At 38.2% G+C, this 4,820-nt stretch overlaps 1 pseudogene; it reads left to right on the top strand.

Annotated features, from left to right (window-relative positions):
• The first annotated feature begins 2,651 nt into the window (after positions 1-2,651).
• Positions 2,652-3,790, top strand: LOC137235137 (glucose-6-phosphate exchanger SLC37A2 pseudogene; annotated as a pseudogene).
• The last annotated feature ends 1,030 nt before the right edge of the window (positions 3,791-4,820 follow it).

Raw genomic sequence — 4,820 nt, 5'->3', positions numbered from 1 at the left:
GATCTATCCAGTTTTTTCGCCTCGCGAAACCTGGCGTTGTCACCGACTAAATCTTCCGCGACCTTATTTACAACATGGACGCCCCAAATGTCGACCATATTGAACATCCATGTCGATGGCACTACGCTACCGACTGTCCTACACCCCAAAAAATCTTGGGTGTGACGTTTGATCAGGATCTACATTTTGGTGCGCACGCAACCGCAATTGTTCCGAGAATTCAAAGCCGTAATAAAATCCTCAAATCCCTTGCTGGCAGCATTTGGGGGAAAGATAAAGAAACGCTCATGACCACATACAAAGCAATTAGCCAGCCGATTACGTGCTACGCGTCACCCATATGGTCGCCAAGCCTAAAAACTACCCACTGGAAGAAACTACAGGCCTGCCAAAATACTGCTCTCAGAATCGCCACGGGCTGTCGTCTTATGTCCCCAGAACACCATCTGCATAATGAGGCGAGAATACTCCCCATCAGGGAGAGAAAAGAGATGCTGACCAAACAGTTTCTGTTGAATACCCAGAAACCTGGGCATCCCAACAGACATCTGATTGACGAACCAGCACCGCCTAGGGGCCTAAGGAGTCATCTCCGTAAGCATTTTGAGGAAATGCGGCACCTGAGAACCCAGCCGTATGAAGCGAAAAAACACAAGCAGGTTCTTGGTGAACTCCATAGACAGGCGTCGGACCTTTATGTCGCGAATTGCCCGGTGAATCCATTACTTGAAGAAAAATATCCAGAACTCGCGGAAGAGGAACGCATACTCCCCAGGGAAACGCGTGTCACTATTGCTCAACTTCGTTCTGGATACTGTAACAGGTTAAACTCTTACCTATCCAAAATCAACCCCGACATACAAAATGTATGCCCCGCTTGCAATGTGTCCCCACATGACACCAACCATCTCTTTAATTGTAATGTGGAACCAACGCCTCTAACACCCCTTTCCTTATGGTCCACCCCTGTTGAAACGGCAAGTTTCCTTCGACTCCCGTTAGAGCATATTGATGACAATTTGTGATCGGTCGCGGCTATTAGGTGGGGCGAGCATTGCTACAACAACAACAACAACAACTATAAATAAAGTCGGTTTATCAGACTGAAATCAGAAAAGCTCTAAAAGTATATAAATAGGTACGTAGTGGTTTTGTCTATGCAATAATTACACTGGTTTACAGCCAAAATTCACCAGAGACGCCATTATGAAATTCCTATGTAAAATCACCCCCTGATTTCGAAAATCAAGGATATTTTTAATTTTATGGTAAAGTTTTTGAGATATACGAATAACGGTGTTTTCCAAAAAAAAAAAAAAATTGGGTCACTTAATCATATACATATATTGCAATTCCAAAACGGTTTGAATCTTTTACAAGGCAATAAAATTTTCTATAAACTGTGCATACAACACTTTTTGCTAGGCCCTGCAGATTCAAAGATAACGAACAATCATTACGGATTTTTTCCATTTTTTTTGGAAAAATATAAAAAAATTTGTACTTTGCGAGGAAGGATCTCGAAAGCTTTTTATTTTTTTGCAGATTTGCTTTTATCTCTAAGCTCTGTTTTATTACAAAAAAATAAGCTTTCGTTCAACAAAATCGATCGACTAATACAAAAGTTATAAGCATTCATGTAAATATTCCCATTTAATACTTAAGTACCTTAATGGTAAATATGTGTGAGTATTCGTATATCAGTTAGTTAGTTTTTGCATATATTTTTGTTTTCTCTCTAAGCTCTGTTTTATTACAAAAAAAAATAAGCTTTCATTCAACAAGATCGATGGACTAATACAAAAGTTATAAGCATTCAAGTAAATATATCCATTTAATACTTAAGTACCCTACTGGTACATATGTGTTAGTATTCGTATATCATTTAGTTAGCGAATATTAACACATATGTACCAGTAGGGTACTTAAGTTTTAAATGGATATATTTACCTGAATGCTTATAACTTTTGTACTAGTCCATCGATTTTGTTGAATGAAAGCTTATTTTTTTTTTGTAATAAAACAGAGCTTAGAGAGGAAAAAAAAAAATCTGCAAAAAAATAAAAAGTTTTCGAGATCCTTCCTCGCAAATTACAATTTTTTTTTATTTTTACAAAAAAAATAGAAAAGATCCGTAACGATTGTTCGTTATCTTTGAATCTGCAGGGCCTAGCAAAAAGTGTTGCTCAATTCGTTCTTGAGATATATATGATTTAGTGGACCCAATTTTTTTTTTGTGGAAAAACCCGTTATTCGTAAATAGCTCAAAAACGTTACCATAGAATTAAAAAAACTTTGATTTTCGAAATCAGGGGGTGATTTTACATATGAATTTCATAATGGCGTCTCTGGTGCAGAAAAAAAATTGGAATTTGTGATCCAGTGTTATTGGAGCATATACTACAACCAACAAAATAAGTCTGAAAAGCTGTGATTTTTGAAGGGGATGAAGAAAATTAATGAAACTTTCGCTACGGACTGTGATTCCAGAACGCGATGATGTGTATCTTACATCAAAAAAATTTATTCGCTTTTGAACAAATGCCCTTTTGCCTAAGGTAAATAATTAATTTTTTAATTCTGGGTATATACATAAATGAATATCATAGCACAGATAGCGAAAACAATAACCGGGATATCTTAGCCCGAATATGCACCTGCATGGTGGCGCACCGACGTTTTACCCATGTCCATGTTTGCAACTGCGCAAAGATATAATATTCAAAGGATTTATAACTGTCCTTAACTATTTAGCGTACACGGCTTACCATGTGTACAGAAAAACTATATCAGTCGCCAATCCGTATTACAACAAAATCGTTCAAGTCCAGCCAATACTGATAGTGACTGCGGCTATCCACATTTTGACGTGCCAGATGCTTCTACACTATTTGGTACACTCGGTTTAACATTTCTTGTTACTTAGGCCATTTCAATGTTTGCCTCTGGTATTGTTGCTGAACGCGTTTCATTGCGTTATTGTCTTAGTTTAGGCTTTTTATTCTCAGGACTGTTTACACTGCTTTTCGGTGCTGCTGAATCATGGAATATACATAGTATGTGGTATTTTGTTTTAATACAGGCGTTAGGAGGCATTGTTCAGATAACCGGATGGCCAGGTGTTCTAACGCTAATGGCACGTTGGTTTTGACGTTCGAAAAGTGGCCTCATTTTTGGTATATGGAATATGCATACATCAGTTGGCAACATTTTAGGTAATTTATTTGCGGCACATATTGTGGGAAATAACTGGACGTTATCGTCTACTGTGCCGGGTGCTATTATAGCTGGCTTGGGATTTGTAATGGTTTTATTTGTGGTTGATGATCCAGAAATGGTTGGTTCACCATCAACTAGCCATCATGCACATTTACCAGTTAGTCCTAGTGATGCAGATTATGAAGAGAAAAACGGCAATACGTCTGTTGTGGCTAGCTATAAAGCGAAGATTGGCATTCATGGTTATGCAGACGATTATACTGAAATCAATCATCGTGCATCTGAACGTACACCCATCTTGGCACGTATTATATCGCAGTCAAATACACATCAAGAACGCAATGCTGTTGGTATATTTGAAGCTCTGGCAATTCCTGGTGTCAACGAATTCTCTTGATGTCTATTTTTTGCTAAACTTGTTAGATATACATTCCTCTATTGGCTACCAATTTACATACAGTCTTCAATTACATTAAGCTGCCGATCTATCCACACGTTTTGCTATACCGGCAAAGCGCCCATAACCATTGACAAGGTGGGTCGGATGTTGAAAGCGGCTTTTATACTTTAATTGAAAAGGCGCTGTTGCAGATAGTGCTGCTGGAGAATAGAACCGATTTCACATCACAGCAAGCATATAGCCTGAAAAGAGAGACTCAGGGTGAGTACTAAATAAAAAATTCTGGCTTACGAACAACGAAACGTTGTTCATGTAATCCAGAGCAGTGCATTTTTAGGTTTTGGCCCCAAACGTTGCAAGCAATCATAGAGAGAGCAAAGTTGTATGACTGTCGTTTGGTGCTCGAAGTTATCAGTGGCCTGGTGGCTACTGAGAAACAGTGCACTATTTATTAGAGTTGGACAAAATTTCTCAACGATCACGCCTTAACCTTTTCATCATTAAACAACTAAAATGATTCAGAGGAAGTGGATGCATTGAAGGCCAGTGTGGTGGGTGTGGTGTATGATCAAGAAAAAGATACAACCATGTGGGCTTGCAAACTATTAAAGTCAAACTTAAAGGTTTGGTTCAAGGTAAATATTTTATTTTTTTTCTCAAGTTATTTTTCCGAAAATGCTGAATTTTTTTTTTTTTTTCATGACTGCTTATTTCAGTGACGGGGGATTGGCAGATGATACGTAGCATGGCGTGTGCTAATCGATCATGATGTACCTGATGAGAATATAACATTGGCATCATTGTTGATGATTGAAATTGGTGTATACACAATTACAAATGCTTTCCCGAAAGTGAAAATTATAACACCCGCATTGGATCCCGAGGTAAAGGAAAAACTTTCACGTGCTATTTTAGTTTCACCGGTTTTGGCTTTAATAAATTTGATATTGGAACCAATGGGTTGTCTATTCTATTGATGCCTCAACATTTAGGGTAGCTAAAGTGGGTGAAAGGGAAGATTGAAGCACTCTTATATTTATGATGAGCTGCACCCGTGATGACTATTATACAGATCACTGTTGGTAATTGAGGTTTTTATGTAGTTGCTATTGTTGTTGTTGGTCAATGGCTCGAATGAACACTGTTACTTTGCGTCAACAGTGTAGTCACAGAACGAAGAAAGGATATCCTCTACGGCATC

This window comes from Eurosta solidaginis, chromosome X (assembly GCF_040869045.1).
Source record: "Eurosta solidaginis isolate ZX-2024a chromosome X, ASM4086904v1, whole genome shotgun sequence".
Lineage (NCBI taxonomy): Eukaryota > Metazoa > Arthropoda > Insecta > Diptera > Tephritidae > Eurosta > Eurosta solidaginis.
Note: the sequence above shows the minus strand (reverse complement) of the source record. Positions and strands in the feature narration are given on the sequence as shown.